This window comes from Meleagris gallopavo, chromosome 3 (assembly GCF_000146605.3).
Source record: "Meleagris gallopavo isolate NT-WF06-2002-E0010 breed Aviagen turkey brand Nicholas breeding stock chromosome 3, Turkey_5.1, whole genome shotgun sequence".
NCBI lineage: Eukaryota > Metazoa > Chordata > Aves > Galliformes > Phasianidae > Meleagris > Meleagris gallopavo.
Window position 1 is genome coordinate 29,380,148 of NC_015013.2, and position 17,619 is coordinate 29,397,766.

General features: G+C 37.1%; 1 protein-coding gene across 12 annotated transcripts in view; it reads left to right on the top strand.

The window, feature by feature from the left end:
* The window catches only part of FHOD3 (formin homology 2 domain containing 3), a 370,085-nt gene that overhangs the window by 202,460 nt on the left and 150,006 nt on the right, over nucleotides 1-17,619 (top strand). The window lies entirely within an intron of this gene.

Sequence of the window (17,619 nt, forward strand, 5' to 3'; positions counted from 1 at the left end):
TCTGAAATTCATCAAAGAGGTTTGGGATTTGTCATGGCAGTCTTGACCTCAAGACCAAAGGGCATCCTACCTAGGTCTCTGAATTTGTGACATAGCTGGCACTATGCGTACTTTGGCAAGTTTTCATGGGCCCTGTAACATTTGTCCCTTCTGTTCTTCTAACTAATTTATACCCAGTATCAATGAAGCTGTCTCATGAAAAGGAACAGTCTAAGCTAATAATTGCTGGAAATTATTCATAGGGAAGGTCTGTCCCACTTCAGCAGGAAATCTATTTTCTGATATACTACAAAGATTTGCACAGTTTAGGTAGATATCTCTATAGCTCTGCTATTATAATTCTTTCTCCTGAGAATACAACCTAACGGAAGGTATTTTAACTTAGTAGGCGCAGTAAACTGCAGCCCTGAGACTGGACAGTTCTGAGTGTCAAGGACTGAGGAATGGTATGGGCAGTGCGCGCCCTCAGTGGTTTGGAACTTCACCCCTAAACAGCTGCAGAATCCTGAAAAACTAATAGAACATTTGTTTACACATTTTCCATTACTTTTATGGTTTTTTTTAATAGCTTTTCTGTAAGTCATTCAGAAAAAGTCACAAATAGGCAATTGATGTGCATTAGTTCCTTTTTTGCTCAATGATCTTTCTGTAGTGATTAATCGATCAGTGGTTAATCCTTAACCAGCAGAATCAAGCATGCTCCTACTGTGATAGTAGCTTCTATGATCTCTCCTCTCTTTATAGGTATGCCTACATAGAGGCATATACAGGTAACTATATATAAATACTCTGTTGTTCTTTGTTTTCCTGTTGTTAAATTATGCATTTAATTTCTGCTTCTTCTGAGATCAGTGCGAACAGTGTTCTTACAGGAGTTTTTTCAAAAATGTATCATTTGTATGTAATGTAATAATGTAATAATAATGTAAACATAATGTAATAAATCACAGGTGTTTTTCATGTGTTCTCCTACCCCTTTTCAGAAACTTGTGACAGTTTCTCTTTTGTTTATTTCCTATAAATGAAAACTTCAGTTGGGACTTTGATAGAGTTGACTTTTCACTTTTAAAACTCAGGCGGTAAAGGTATCTTTCACAGAAATTAAAATTTATGAAAACAAAAGTATAGAACACCTGTTCTTTCACTAAATACTAATATGAAAGAATTATTCCAAATTAGCTTTGATAGACTTTATTAAAGTAGGGGTGGGGGGAATAAAGAGGAAAATATGTGTAGACTGGTGGGGAAATACTAGGTTTCAAAGTGATATTTTCTTCAGCTTTCTGGGATCCCTGCAACAACAACTGAAATGATATTCAAGTAGGAAAGAATGATAAAAGTGTTGTGAAGCATTAGCTTTTCTATCCACATACATAGCATTATCTTGGACAGTAAGCAAGGCAATGTCATTTGTTGTTTGTAGCATGCATCTTTGTTATAAAAATAGAATTCTCAAACCACTTCAAAGATTGGGACTTTAAAAGTATAATTTGAATGATCTTGTGCAAATAGGCAGCAATCTTATTTTAAGCCAATTATGCACACAAAAGGATTTATCATGTAGTGTCCATAGTTTTATTTTGGTATTATAGAAATTGAATTTTGGAATGAGGATATCTGAATTGGATTCATATAGTTAGATATGCTTTTCTACACACAACATTTGTGTACAGGATGTATATGATCATAAATATGTGCATAAATGCTGAAACAAATAGGTGTCAGTGCGAGATGCAGGGAGGAAAAAAAAAAAAAACTGGTTTGCAGAAGTGACCTAGAGAAGTAATTTGCACTGCTGTAAGGAATTTTATCTCTAACTTGAGTTTTTCTAATCTTTTGACTCTGTTAAATTTATTTGCTTAGTCAAATCTACATGGTAACGTGGATGGGTTTGGAAAGCTAAAAGGATAACGTTTTCGTAATTGAAAGGCAAAATTCTTCTTGCATGATACTGCTTACTCCAGAGCATGTCTGGTTGCACAAGGAAATGCACAACTGAAAAGGTGGAAAAGGAAGGTGCCTTGGCAGCCCTTCATACAGAGAATAAAGTATAGCTAGTCTTTGTGTGCTTTATTATATCTACTCTGTATTGTTAATTAGGTGAGGAATGTGTACTGTTGTACTGTGCATGCTGTATACAGAAGGCTTGTTAAATGTTGGCAGTCAAGATTTGAGAAAAAACGGGATGAGAGAGGACAGGTGGTAAGTGAAACTGTATCCGATTCCAGCTTTGTAGCCATGGAAGGCTCTGAGGCAGGCAGTTCTTTGTAAGCAGAAGGGGAGTCTGAGTAGTCCACCTGGGACTGGCACCTTGCTGTGTCTGTTTCTAATTTTGCATTCTAGCTGTGTGAAATGTTAAAGAAATGGAAGGTGGCTGATTGAATCTCACAACTTTAACACATCCTTTCTACCCGCACCTCACTTCCCTTGAATTTCACTTTTTAGCGTTCAGAAGATGGATGGGCATAGAAGATCTGCAAATTTTCCCTGTGGTGCTTTTGCATGAGGTTTTTCAGGAGATGGCAAACACAGCTCAGGTGAACATTTAGCTCTACATATGCTGTTTCCATGAAGCAACTGCTTTTCACAGAGCATGTGAAGTGCAGGGAAAGGTTTTGTTTGTTTTGTTAGTTGGATCATTTCCTTCAAGCATGTTCTTAAAGCCCTTTGACTAATGAGAAAACTACAAAGTGTTTATTTTGGCAAGACATAAATAAAATATCATGCTGGAAATCATCCCAAAAAAATGGAGACATTCTCAGTGTTCAAGCAAATATCCTCTCTCACCTTTTGAAAATTTCTGTTTAGAAAACAAGTAAAAACTCTTTCTGTTTCCTTCTACAAGGGAGTGGAAAGAAGGAAAATAATGTAAGAAGGCATTATGTAAGTGGCCAACCCTCATGGAGAAAAAAAATCCATATACTAATTGTTTTACTAATACTTCCATTCCTCCAAGTCAGTTTTCTGAGGTGTTACCTTGTTTATGTTGTAAGCTGGACCAGCTGCTTGAAATAGGTTACACATTTGCCTCCCTCTGAACCAGCTTGGCAATTCAGGAAGGCTACAGGGAAACTGCATCTTTTCCAGCAGTAGAAGCAGTGTGGGGCACGTTGTTGCTGCAGTCACTAATGTTCATTGAAGGCTTGGGCTGGTTTCTATTCCTGCTTCATTGAATAAACACATTGAAAGGAAGAATGGTCATTCCTCTAATGGAAGATTTTGGAGGAAAAGATAGCTGTCTTTCTTGCTAAAAAGGAACATTGGGAAGTATTAGAAGGTTTTGTGGGGACAGGGCCATATAGTCTACACAGTTTGTCTAGAGATTTATGTAGTTTGGATAAGAATTCTGGCTCTGAGCCCATATGTCAAACTTGAAATGTGATTAAGATGGGAAACAATAGACTTCATTTTTTTAAATGCTTGTACCAGTGATGTTGTCTCTTTCTCTCACTACTTCATATTTTATTTCTTTTCATAAAGTCTCCTGAGTTGGATACATTTTAGGCTACTAAATTATGTAACTAAGAAACTCTCTCACAAGTTGAAGTACAAAAATTGAGGTTCATACAGAGCGGTATTTTGAAGTCTCAAACATGCTCAGGAAGATGTAAAACAGTTTAGCATTTATTATGCAGTGGTTGTGAAATAACTTGTTACAGGTTTAAATTAGCCATGTTACTGCAGTGTTGATTTTGTAAACTCTTTGAGATTTTCCTATGCAGTAGCAAGCAGTTGTCTTTATTTAATTGATAGATATAGTTTACATTTATTTTTTCTGCTATTTGACCACAAAATGTGACTTACTTGCATTCAGGCTATTCTGTTTCTTTTGCAATTCTTGAGAGCATAAAGTCCTTTAAATCAAGCTGTGAATCAAAATGAATTTATCTAGTTGCAGACAGTAGACCTCCAGTAGACCAACATGGAGGTCTAGTGTCTCTCTTCATCTCAAAATCTTTCCAGAGTATGGTGTAAAGAGGATGTCATTAGTTCTCTTGAGTTAGGTTAGGTAATAAGAAAGTTAGGAGTTAGGTGACATTTTATCAGTGTTCTTTTTAAGGAAACAGGGATATAGATAGGAGTCATTGAAAAAAATGGGATTTTAAACTAAATGGCTGCAAGTAGTGTGATGAATCTACAAGGGCTGCTCTGAAAGTAATGCTTCCTATTTTATTCTGTTGGCCCCCAACGTCAATATTCTGTAACGCTTTGTTGCCATATGATAGATGGCAGCAGAGGGGCAGTCTGACGGAGTGACATCTGACATGGAAGTGCGTATGAAGTAAAGCTGCGTCATTGAAGTTTTCCACGCAGAAAAAATAGCACCCACTGACATTAATCAGTGCTTGCTGAACATTTATGGAGACCAAGCAGTGGATGCAAGTAAGGCAGTGGGTGTATTTCTGCAGTACTGACAGAGACAGTGGGTCACTGTGCATATTTTTGGAGCACAACATGCAGGCTCTTGTTCATCACTGGTGAAAATGCAAGACTAATGGTGGTGAATCTGTAGAAAAACATTGCTTTGTAGCTGAGAATTTGCTCTGTCAAACAGCATTATTGTGGTCTTTGTTGTCATCTCCATGGAAATAGGAGGTATTACTTTTGGAGCAACCTGTATAGCAGTTTCATTCCATTAGGGCTTGAAGTAACTGTGATACAATCTTTAATTTTATCCACATGCTTTTTTTTCCGTAGGCCTTCACTTAGTTTGGTACATAAGGTCAACATGATTGGACAAAGTTGAGGGACCATGCAGTGGAGAAACTGTTCTTGTTGTGACTCTGGCCTTTGTTTTGTTGCAGAATTATAAGGCAAATCAATCCTGAAAATGTAAGGGGAAAAAAAGGAAAAATAAAAATGGAATCTGAATCTCTGACTTGGTACTCCTTTGCAGTGAATGCTAGAAGAGTAACTTCAGTTAAACTTTTAAGATAGCATCATTGTGTTCCTGGTTCATCATTTCTTGGGAAACTCATCTGAGACCATGTTGTGAGAGCCGGCCCTAACTTCATCTGCAGCTGTTCTATGGATACTTAAAGTTCTGTTACGTCAATATGTATTCTCAAAAATCAAATCATCTGAAGTATGAAATCCAGAGCTAGTAAAACCTCTGACTTCTTTGCAGAATAGAATAAGACAGATTTTTTTACCCATAGGTGTGCTATGCAGAAAATGTATTCAGACTTGCTGAATATCAGAAAACTCTTCATGAAACGAAATACTGTCTTTGGACGCTTGCTCTAAAAAATTGCTGGGACTGCTTATTGAGAAAGTACTTTTTAACAGAGTATTTTCCAGTTCTAACTTTCAATAGGGTAGTACTGAAAAGCTCAGAAATAATGTTTCTTTAAATTGATATTGACGTTGTTAATCTTGTACACAGAGTAGGCTGAATTAAGTTTTCTACAGGAATCCTAATTCTGTTATTTTAAAATTTGCTTCATTTTTTGCATGTCTAATGTTCTTCTAACTTAGTTCTAAGTACCCAGAAACAGTTAATTACCCGTATAAGATTTGTCTTGATTGCGGTCTAGCTATGGCATCATTGCAATAGTCTTCTATACTGGTTATGCACAGATGGTTTGGGTTCAGTCCACATTACTTACTGAAAGAGCCTTATGTGGAAGTGTCCGTGATACTTAAAGGGCTGGTTTGAGTCTGGAAGTAATTTAGCTCTTTCCATGTGGAGTTTCTTTCTCACCAAGCAGACTTCAGCACTCTAAGGCAAGGAGCTGTTAAGCCGCTTTGTATCCAAATTGCCTCTTCAGTGTCATCTTCAGTGTTAGTGTTACCCAGGGATCCCAGTCCTGCTGTAGGATCCAGCTAATGAAGCACTGACCAATGGTACCATCACAGAAATATTCTTGCATTCATACAGACGATTACCAACAGAATGTGGTCACTGGATCATACCATCAATGAAATGAAATAAAATCACTCAAAAATGTTTTGGAAGTAAATTGGATTTCTCAAAGGGATTTTTCATTTAGCTAGACATGAGTAAATAGGAATTGTAGACTGTCGTACTGATAGATCCACCCCCTCCATTTTCATGGTTAGTCGGTGCATGATTCACTCTCCTTTGCCATCCTGTTTGAAAAGCAGACATCGATGTCAGACCTCATGTTTTTAGATCAAATGACACTTAGGCCCCCTAACATTTTCCTTCTGTTCTGAATATATTTTATCAGCTTTTTCGTACTGTAACACAATAAAATGAAGGGCACAGATTCTGTAATTTGCCTTTGTCCGTAATTTAGGATTTAATACACTGTTATTTAAACTTTTTTTTTTTTTTTTCCTGAAAATTTTGAGAAGGGACAAGAGGTTGAATTACTGTGCATTCTGCTTGGATATTAAGCCATCTCAATTCAGTTAGAGAAGACAAAAGAAGCCTGAGCTATTTCTGCTAATCAAAAACCAGAAGTCAGTCTTCAAAACACAACTTTTATGATATTTTGTTGATAAGTATGTACTGCTAAAAGCAGTATGTGTTAGAAGAAGAAGAAGATTTGGCTACACTTCTCTTGAAGAATTGTTGTAGGAAGATGGAATTTAGTATTCAAAGGAATTCTCACTTTCACTGTGCTGAAGAAAGAAGGAAAAAATAATAGTAGGACTAAAAGAGAATTACAGTTAATTTGGAAGGAGTCTTTGCTCATTATCTGAGATAGGTTACCACCAAACAGCATTTTCAGTCAATATTTTGAATAAATGTGAGCTCTGTACTTTAAGAGAATTTGTAACGATGTCTCATCCTGACACCTCTTTCTCATGGGAAGTGCACTTGAAATGCAAGATATGAACTTGTGACTCTAGCACATTCTTTACTGTGAGATTTAAAAGTAGACCACATAACCCTAAGTTTCACATAGCAGCAGACATACTTGAAACAGAAAGAATAAAAAGCACATTTAATGAAGTGTTGTATCACTTTGCTTTCTAGTGCTGACTTTGGCTTTGTTTAGCCAGTACTTAAAGAATAGAGTCTTTCATTAATTTGCCCTAACAAGCATAAAATTCAAGAGATGAAAGTGAATTCTTTAATGACATGCCCATTACTGCTACGTGGAGTCTGTAAGAAACATTAGAGACAAGCAGAAGAACAATAAATATCTGAAAAGTGTATGTGTATCAGGAATTCAATTTTGAATCATGGTATAATTCCAATGCAGAAAATTAGTAGAATATGCTCACTATTGCTTTTTAAGGTAGCACAGTGAATAAAAAGTTACAAATGTACTTTTTCCTAAAATTGTTTTATGTTGGAATGCCTATAGGCAAAAATGCAGAAGTCACAATGTAGTCTTTTATGTCATCTTTTACTTTCTTTTAAGATGACATCTTTTAAGTCATCTTTTACTTTCAGGCCGCTTCATTTGAGGTTTTTTTTTTATACTCAGGGCATTGTGGTAAAGACATTGGGACACTGTAAGAAAGTCTTCCTTCCAGTTTTTGTTTAGACACAGGTCTTTGCTTATGTACTATTTTAATTTAGTTGCTGAACTTAAAATCGATTAAATTCTTACAAATCCTGATTTGTACTTCAATTCAATGGTGCCTAAGCAGCAGAGAAATGTTTTGACTATTCACTGGTGATTTTGGATGATTTGAATTCAAGTCAAACAGGAAAAATATGACTTTCTACCCATGCTGCAGTGACATTTAAATCAGTTGATTTCAAGAAGCATTGAAGGAATATCAAGTTGATATTGTAAACAACAATTTTGGAAGTTTCTTTATACTTTTTTGCCACTAACATTTCAAGCACTTCTCGGATATCCCCAAAATTTATCATAAAGCTCCTGTGCTGTCTGTTCATTTGTTGCATGTCTGTCTATTGAGATGAAGAAAGATCATCATCCATAAATTGGAACTTTCTGACTAGTTTAAAACCTTCTATTAAGAAATGTTAAAGGTGATAGCTAATTAAAGGCTTTTGTAGTGTAACATCTCTTCTACTGTGAAACTTCTTTCACAGTCCTTTATTTTGGGAGAGACCAGCATTTGATGTACATTGTCTCATAAAAAAGATATGTGAAAATTAAAACAGCTCCACATAGAATGTATGGAGGAATTCTCGTGTTTCCAGAGCAACTCTTCCATGGTATCCCCCAAGCAAACTTTACACTATCAGTTAGAATTCTTGCGTTTTACTGAAAATTGGAAAGCTAAGTATAAATTTTGACAGAATTCTTATTAACTTTGTTTCCCACAAAATCCTCTGTGATAAATGATGGGAAATATCAGTGGTAGGAGATTACTGCTTCCAGTGCTAGTCTTCGCTTGTCTTTCTTTTCTTGTACCTCTGTTCTTCAAGAGTATAACACATACTGCTTTTAGCAGTACATACTTATCGACAAAATATCATAAAAGTTGTGTTTTGAAGACTGACTTCTGGTTTTTGGTAGGCTGAAATAGCTTTATGTACTCATTGATGTAATGATGACTTTGTGTAAGCTTCTTTCCAAAGTTCCAGTTTATGTGTATTTAGATTCCTTACCATACATAATACTCCTATTTCAGGTTGCTAAATAGAGCCCCTTGTTTACCTGCTCAGAGTAGCATGCTGCAGAATCACCTGAGCTTCAAAAAAAAAAACAAAAACAACAAAAAAAAATTTGCAATCCTGAGAAGTACCAGCACTGATGGTAGTAATAACAAGACAACAGAGCATCACTGATCAATCTGCTTTACAAGGACTGTGCTTATTTTGTTGTTCTTATACAGAAATGCCAGGCATTCGTGTGTGGTTCCTGTTTCTGCTTCCCAAGAATCTTCCTTTTTGTTTAGGAAAAAATGTAAATACTGGGAAAAATGAGTATGTAGAGAGGGAAACTTCAAGATATAAAATGAAAAAAAATACAGTCAAGGAGAATCTATTGGTTTATTCACTAGTGAATTGTCAAGTTTTATGCTGGAAGGTTTACTGTTGTCCTAACTAGAAATACTGTTAATGACTAAGAATGTTTGGTATGTGAACGCTGTTACTGTATAGTTTGTCTTTTGTCTGTTGCTGTTCTACTCCACTTGCTAAACCGTCCAGCTGTTTAACCCATTTTTTAATTTGCACATAGAGCAGGAAACTTAAAACAGTCTGCTTATTTGATAATCACTGCAGAACTACCTGGCTGTAGTCAGTTAGGGTCCTACTTGCAAATAATCAGGGAAAAAAATAAAACAAGCTTCATATATTCTCAGTTTTCTGGCTCCAGGTGCAGTCAAAATAAGCCATTGCTGCTCAGACCAATCCTTGATTGTGTCTTCTTTCAGCTTTGCATTTCAGTTTGGTGTGTTTCCCTGTACAAATGCACAGTTCATTCCTGATGCTCAGCTTCTTGGCATTTAGAGGACAAGCTGGAATTCCAGCCCCATGTGCTGGGTGTAACTGATAATGATTGATAAAAGACAGCTAACACCTGCAAAACCTTTCTTTGTGCAGGGTAAACAGGTTTCTGAGGAGTTCAAGATGGGAGATGCAGAAAGGGGTTGGTTGTTTATTGTTGTTTTTTTTTCCCCTCATTCTGCAAAGGTTGGTTTGTGCTTCTCTCTTTGTACCTTCAAAGTCAGGATTAACATTGTTTACACAGAACTCTTCATGATGATTAATGGGGAGGGAAAGGACTTGAAATCAATCATGTCTAAGACATTGCCAGACTTAATTGCTCAATCAGCTGCCAAATAGATTGGCTAAGGTAATTTTCTTTGCATCTTGTCTACTGAAATGTATTAATAAAAGTTGTTGCTTGTTTAACTATTGCATACATTAATTGGAAGTGTAGTTTGTTTTCCCTGGTTTAGCTCTAAACTAAAGATAACTATTCTGGAGTCTTGCTCAATTTAGTTATCATTTCTTTGCTATGGATTAAATTTCAATTTAAGTAAAGTTTAATTCAATTAAATATTATGTGAGGGAGAGTAAAGACATGATGTGAGGGAGTAAAGAAGATAGCACCATACTTCAGTGGTGCACACTGAAAATGGAAGGGGCATTTGGCACTGGCTGAAACGCAGGACATTCAGTTTAAATTTAATCTAACAAAGAAGACTAAAATAAAAATAAGTTAAAAATACTATGAAGGTAACTGAACACTGGCACAGTCTGTCCAGAGAGACTGTGCAGTTTCCAGCATTCAACCCAGTCCTGAACAACCTGTTCCAGCTGCCCCTGATTTGAGCAGAGCTTGGCGTGGACAATGTCCAGAGGTGCCATCCCAGTCTGTGAAATCTGATTCACTTTTACAGCTGTATAAAGCACACAGATGTGCAAGCATAGTAATTCCATTGCAAAAGTTTAAAAATGAGCCTTCTCAGAACTGTACAGATATGTGAACTGTTTCATTGGAAACAAGGAGAAATACCTATACAGAGCTTAATTTCTGTCCTTCTTCTGCAGCAAGAAGGCGTAGCTCAGACTTGGGCATGTAAGCCATTTGGATTTGATGCTGTAGAATTTACACAAATTATGTCCTGCATTTGCCCAGTGCATTTGCAGAATTTCTTCCCTCACAAGAAAATCTCACAGAGAATCTCAGCAATCGCTCTCTGCTCCTTAAGAAATGAAGCTCTGTCAGCATACGTGGAAGGCTCATCAGAAGATAGTTTTAAAATTCTAGAAGTCTGAATTCTTAAGAAAAACATGTAACTTCATATGTATATTGGAAGAGCACTAGTGTTTCAGCTTACATCAATTCAGGTGAGAAGTATCTGCCTGAATTCAAACATATATATACTTGTATTAGAGTGTGTTTACATAATTCATGGTTACCACACATTCTCTTTTTCCACTGGAGTTTTCCATCATGAAGTACCATGGAAAACTGATCCTCTTTTAATAATCATTTAGACAACCTTTTTTTTCTTCTTTTTCTATACTAACCCAATGCCTCATTGTATGCACTATTCATACTCATGCTCTGAAGGCAGTAGCCCAGCTGGATGCAGAAAAGAAATATGAGCTGCAGAGAAGTCAAGGATATAAAAAAAGTCAATTTAAAAGTATTTCTGTAGGGTTTATCAGCAGGAATCTGTATTCATTTATAAAGTTCCATCAGATTTGTCTCAAGTTTTTTTCTGAAAATCTTGGAAATACAAGTCAATATTCTTCAATCTGTTAAAACTAAAAATAACTGTTACAAGTTCTTGGTGTCTGCATCAGACCAATGAAAAACGTGACCATTCTAGTTTGCCACGCATGTAAACCTCAGCCAGTATTTGAAATCACATGAGTTCCCAGAGCTGAGGATTTTATATCTTTGAGATTTTGTTAGAAAAGTTGAGTATTTCATACTTGTAGTCAGCTTGTAAAATAGTGCTCTAAAGCTGGAGTAGACTTTAATATTTTAATATTTTAATAAAATATTTTTTGCATATTTATTTTTAATCGTGAAATGTACCCAAATGTGTGTTAAGTGCTATTAATCTTGTAAAACATGTTGGAATTATGTTGCTTGCAATATAAAATAAGAATTAGACAATTACAGTTAGCCAGTTAATAATGCACGTACCTAAGTCAGATTTCAGTTCAAATAAAAAGTCATTCAGCTGGTTAACCTCTAATAGAGTCAACTCAGAGTGTATCCTTTCCTTGCATTCATATCAAATGAATTGCAAGAAATATCACAAAGGAAACACTGGAGCAGGTGCAGTTCTGGTGTGGTCACTTGGCATCACTCTGGCTGGTGTGTTGCCACAGATGTTGCACATCAAGTAAAGGACCAGCTTTTTCTGAAATAGTTGAGCTGATTAAAGCTGACTTATGTTCTTTGATCTTCTTAGGTGCTGTTTCTGAAAAGAACACTGGAGTAGAGGGGTGGCAAGAGAAGCATACAGGAGAGAAAACTGTGAGGGCTTTGTAAGGTCCTGGAATGTCAGTGCATTGTCTGTGTCCTGGAAGAGTCATGCTTCTCTCTTGTGAAGTGCTAGGGACACTAAGAGCCATTGGTAGTAAGCTTTAGGGAAGGGAGATTTGTGTATGTGTGCTCTGTGGAAATGGCAACCAGAGCCCTTGTAGTTCAGGGACCTCAGGGAGAGTTACAAACACAGCAGGTGGGGGATCCTCTGCTCCCCACACACTGCAGTCACAGCTGGTCAAGGCATTGTGCTTCCTATGTCTGCTTTACTGCCAGAGCTGCATCAGCAATTAATCTTTCGGGAACAAAAGTGTTTATCCATCTTCTGCATGGATTATTTCTGAGAGTTCTTGGAGCACAAATGTTCCTAAGTATCCTCAGTGGCTCACCAAAATTAACATTATTAAGATGAGCAATTAGGTAGAATGGAGTAACAACAATGAATACTGAAGATCTTTCTGTTGTGCCAGGTGCATCAAGTTATAAATCTCCCTCAGAATTTCCTGCAGTTTTTGTGGGTGATGGAAACTATTGCCTGCCTGTGCCACTTAGGAGCTTACAGTTAAGCATGGAGCTTTAACAGCCTAACTGAAATAATAATTGCCAAAGCACATGTGTGCCATCTCTCTATATTTAAATTAATATATGCTGGGCAATGAGTGAATTGAAAACAGTCGTGTATAACGGTGTGAGAGTGCTGGTGGACAGAAACCTGAATGTAAGCTGGTAGTGCGTGCTTGCACATTGGTAAAAGTTGATCATATCCTGGTCTGCACCAGAAGAAGCGAGGCCAGCAGGGTGAGGGATGTGATTGTCTCCCTCTGCTTCATTCTCCTGAGACCCCATCTGAAATACTGGGTGCTGGCCTGGGGTCCCCAGCACAAGAAGGAGATGGACCTGTTGGAGTGGGTCCAGAGAAAGCCATAAGGATGATTAAAAGGCTGGAGCACCTCTCCTACAAGAAAAGAAAGGCTGAGGGAGCTTGGTTTATTTGGCCTGGAGAAGAGAAAGCTCCAGAGAGACCTTCCACTGTAGGAGGGAGACTCTTTATCTGGGGGTGTACTGATAGGATAAGGGGAAACAGTTAAGTTACACTAAAAGAGGGAAAATTTAGATGAGGTGTTAGGAGAACAGTTTTTTACTAAGGGGGTGATGAGGCACTGGCACAGGCTGCTAGATTTGTGGATGGCTTTTCCTTATGAAGGCTTAGGGCCAGGTTGGATGGGGCTTTGGACAACCTCATCTATTGGGAGGTGCCCTTGCCCATGCCAGTGGGTTGGAACTAAATGGTCTTTAAAGGTCCTTCCACCCCTGACTATTCTATCATCCTGAGACTAAAAGCTAGGCTTCAAGAAGTGTCAGCTAACATAAAAATTCTCATTTACAGTAGTAATGCTCTTTATCTATGTATCGAATTATCTTTGCAGTTTCTGCTTATAACTTTGTTTCTGAGGTGTGTATTTTGTGAGACAGTTCAGTTGTTAGTCTAGTATGGGTTAATGTGAGAGTCCTGTGAGCTAATTTCTTAGCATGTTTCAGTATGATGTCTGTGATAATGGAAAGAAGAAATGAGCAGGGGCTAAAAGAAAGGATTAGACAAAAAGGGATTTAAAGAAACTTTGATATGAAACAAAATGTTCTTGTACTTGTAGCCAAGAATAGAAATGTTCTTAACTTCCTGGATAACATTGTGATATCTTTAATAAGAGTTTAAAAAAAATGGGAATAGGTATAATAGGTATATAAACAACAGATTTTGCTCAGGAGCTGAAAATAAGCATACCAATAATAACAAAACAAAAGAACAATTTTTGAAACTTAAACTGGTTCCAGGGTTGTGGAGTGAGAGTGTCACAAAGTTTGGTGTAGTGCTTCTTTGTAATTTGGATTTCAGAAGCACTGGAAAGGCCAGGCCATCTGTTTTACCTGATATCAGCTCTTACAAACTTGGATCTGTGCTGTGTTAATTTTCAATTAGCTGCATGATACCAAAGTTGCAATTAATAATGATTTCTCACCACCATTAGTGGACTTTAGTGAACTGTGGCAGTCTATCCTTAAATATAAGGTATAGTGTGCAGGTGCTGATGATTGTTGTTAGATAGCTCACAGCATACACTGCAAGTGCCGCTGATGAGGTGCCTGCTGAATTTTGGCCAGGAATCTTCCCTGGGAGCTGAAACCAGCAGAGGCAGGATTTGGCATTGGGCCACTTCACTGTATGTTTGCTTATTCTAATTTAAACAAAAGATGCAGAACTCTTGACGTGATGAATGGCATTTTGACTCCTCAAAAACTGAAAGCAAATAGTGCTTCTGCTTATTCAATGCTGGTGGTAAAATATGAAACACATAGAGAAGGTTAGAGAAGCATACTTCAGGAAACAGCTTGACATTCTGGATGAGAAAAATTTACTTAGTGATACTGGTTGTGATAACGTTTTGGGCTACAGTTTTTCCCCATTGGTCCTGTTAACTTTATACAGAAACCCAGGAGAGTATTAGTGCCAGTACTGGCAAGTTTTGAGAGGCCTTCTTAAACCTTTTATTTCACAGAACTCTATGAAGTTTCAGGCTGATCTGTCCTTTTCTAGCTAAGCCTTTACTGAGAAATGCAGTAATTTTCCATAGCTACTTGAAAATAGCTGTGGATAAAGTCACAAACTACTTTCACATTAGATTAAGGGTTTGTCAAGGGTAGTGGGAACAAAGAAATGCCAAATTAAGTCTGCTCCATATTTAAACTTCTCTCTCCCAGCCCCCTATTGCACAATAGCAAACTTTTCTCATGCAAGCATGTTGTTGATAGACTTCCAAAGAGAATTCCAACTAGCTGAGAGGTAGGATTAAATGGATTAAATAACCTCCTTGATTTTCAGTGAAAAGAAGTTCAATTGAAGGCATGTATGAATGCAAACTTAGATGATAGCAGACTACCTTGTCCTTCTGAATAACCTCAGGTTCTCTTGCAAATTAGCTTCCCTTTAATGGATGAGGATGTGTGTGTTGTCACGTCTATGTAAGCAGACATGTACGTGAAGCATGCACTATAGCCACAGGTATTGTAGTGATCTATATACAGCCATAGGATGAGATGTAGGAAAGTAGTTGCACAGTAAGGCTACAGGGAATATCAAATGGTGGCCAGTCTACCCTCTGTGTCCATGTACTACGAAGCTGGTGTGCCTTACTCAGTCAGCCCCAAGCCCCAGGAAAGCCTTCACCCCATCAGCTGGGCATACACACCAGTGTTTTTGTTTCCTTCCTTCTACCTTGGTACTGCATGGTTTCCAAGTGCAAATTCAGCTTGTCAGCACAGACACTTAACATAATATGAAAAACAAACAAAAAAAAAATTCCTTTTTTTTTTTTTAAACTCTTTTCATGGCATTCTTTTCCTTCTCTAAGAATTTATCAGGCATCAGTTTTGTATAAAGTACACAGATATTTCTTAACTTACTCTTCCTTCTAATGAAAGACAATTTCCCCTCAGCCCTGCCTATCCTGTCTGCTTTCATTTTTCTGACCCCTAACAATTTGAAGCTCTGTTCCAAGGTCTGTCAGCAGCTGACAACTTGATGTGTGGCAGATAACTACTGTGGCCGTACCTTGTATGTGTACAACATGACTCTGTAGCAAATGTATATTCTGTTTCTATCCATTTTGTGGCATTCTTTCTTTCTCCTCTATAGCTTATTTGGTAACTAGTTCAAGTGGCAGCAATAGTAGTTTTTATCATGTGTTACTAACTTTTTACCTATAGTCAGAAGACCCATTCTGTTGCTGGAAAGATACAGATAATACCATATACTTGGAATGGCATCTATGACAAAAAGTAATTTAAAAAAATGGTGGGGGAAAAATTGGGAGAGGAGAGGCAAGATGAGTAGTAGGTTACACCTGTCAGGATCCCGGAAACATTTTTATGGCTTCTTTCTAAGGTCTACTGATTTGCTTTAACCTATTGCTATAAAGAGTTACATCTGAGAGCTGAAGAATAATGTATTCTGTATCTCAGTTAAGCATCCAGTCTAAGTATAAGGAGTAATTTTGTACTGTGTACATGCTTTGCCTTTAAAAGCCAATTTCTTGCTGCCTTTGATTTCTCTGTTAATTTGGAAAGATGTGCCAAGCTTAAAATTTGTATCACATTTGTTTCAAATTCAAGTTAAATCCCTTCACCCCCAAAAGAATTTATATCACAGGGAGGGGAAAAAAAAGTGGCTTGGTGACCTTATCATGGCTGGATCTCATCCTGATTAAGGGCCAAATCTTTTTGGTACTGAAAGGAAGTAAAAACAAGTATTAGAAACTTTCTCTGATTACTGATGGGGATAGCAGTGTTCTCTTTCTTAGACCTGCAAGGAAATGCTACAAAGAAGACATTTATTTAGTCAGTATAATCCTTATCTCTTTTCTGACTGCCTTACATCTTTTATTTTACCTTAACACTTAGGGTTGTGTCCCTCCCACTTAATTTTATTCACCCGAGACATGTCTTAAAAGCTTGATGAATGATTACTTCCTGTGTAGCAGCAGAGAGAGACAGCATATCCCAAGGCATGGTAACTGCCTAAGATTATCTCCTTTACACCATTTTCTTGCTGTCCTTTTTCTCTGTCTTCATAACTGTATAAGGTCAAGCTTTGCTTCTAGTTTGGTATAACAGATGAGATAAGAAATGTAAGTACCTAATATTCGTATCTACTTTTTTTAAAAAAAAAAGTAAGTAGACCAACTAGAGCAGAGAAGAAAGGAGGTGACAACTTTAAAGTGAAAGTTAGCTGCTCAATATAGGGGTACTTAAATTGCTCACCTAACAGGGATTTCTTTGAAAACTTCCCTACTGTTGAAAACCTCCCCCCAGTACTGCATAGTTGACAACATATATAAAAGTCAACAAATGTTCAGAATGTGTTTGGAAGACTACTAATGTTGTAATTTTCCTTGCCCTGTGTTTTTTACTTTATTTTTCCCCCATAAAGTGGTGTAGAAGGGGCTTGTCAGGTTGTGCCTTATATAATTGAGTTGTTATGGCAAGAAACTGGACTGAAAGGTGTTACATCAGTGATTATTTTTTTTTCATCCCACTGTGCTTTGATCTCCTATAAAGCAGATCTAAAAGTGGAAACTTTTGAAGATGGTAAATAAATTTTGCTAATCCACTTTTCATAATCTTTATGAAAAACTATTCTTATCAGTCTAAAAAGATTTAGTGACTGTTGTCTCTAGAAAGCCTTATTATCAGGATTACAAACTATGGAATTATTGTCATGAAATATTTTGCTTACATGTTTTGCAATATAGTTAATATTTCAGAATAAAAGGATAAAGATGATTCGCTTTTGGCCATGCTTTGTTGTATTTCCTCACTAAAATGCAGAAATGCAAAGGTGAATATTCACTGTCCTTTTTTAAGTTAATTGCCCTGCTTTAATTTCAGATTACTGAAATTAACTAAAATAGTTAACCTAATGCAAGTGTACTGATCCCAAGCATTATATGCTGCTGAAACAAGTGGTAAAAGTTTTGGCTCACGAGATCTAGCCCATTACATCTAGAGAGTCCATTGCAACAGCAAGCAGCATATACACGGGATACTATTTGCAGAATTTGAGGCAATGACATATAACATTTATAGAAAGGAACAAGTATCCATACTTACCACTGCAAAAAATTCACACTTATATCATTGAGCTGAAGCCAGTAAAGTTGCTGCGGTTGCCCAGGGTCTCATTTAGAAGAATCCTACCCACTGTATCTTC